Source organism: Penaeus monodon, chromosome 25 (genome assembly GCF_015228065.2).
Source record: "Penaeus monodon isolate SGIC_2016 chromosome 25, NSTDA_Pmon_1, whole genome shotgun sequence".
NCBI classification, from domain to species: Eukaryota; Metazoa; Arthropoda; class Malacostraca; order Decapoda; family Penaeidae; genus Penaeus; species Penaeus monodon.
The window spans coordinates 38,899,254-38,899,648 of record NC_051410.1 but is presented as its reverse complement, the minus strand read 5'-3'; the positions used below and the strand labels follow the sequence as shown (position 1 = coordinate 38,899,648).

General features: G+C 45.3%; 1 protein-coding gene across 3 annotated transcripts in view; it reads right to left on the bottom strand.

The window, feature by feature from the left end:
• LOC119589235 (sodium- and chloride-dependent glycine transporter 1-like) overlaps window positions 1–395 on the bottom strand; it is a 63,016-nt gene that overhangs the window by 11,154 nt on the left and 51,467 nt on the right. The gene's annotated exons all lie outside the window — the stretch shown is intronic.

Here is a 395-nt window from a genome sequence, read left to right as displayed (position 1 = left end):
TATTTCTTCATTAGTTCCTGTCTGGTCTAAAATGAGTTATAGAATGTAAGTGAATACACGACGGTGCCATCATTCAAATCTATATATTAAATTTAAACTTGCTGTCACCAGATTTCCTCTTTTCATGAAACCCACACAAACATTTCTCTCAGAATCTAAATCTGGCTTCCTGTAAACAAGCCTTCCCTTTGTCTGCAACGACGACTTCATACTTTAGATTTGAACTCGTGCCTTTCCCCCGACCCGACCCCTCCTTCAGAACACCCGCCCCTTTGTCCTGAAGAGCAGCTTCCGAGAACCCGAGGCGCCGGAGGAGTCCTACAGGATATACACCCAGCTACTCGTTCCCTCGTTCGTCTCCCATATTCTTGGACCAGATCATATCACAAGGCTGC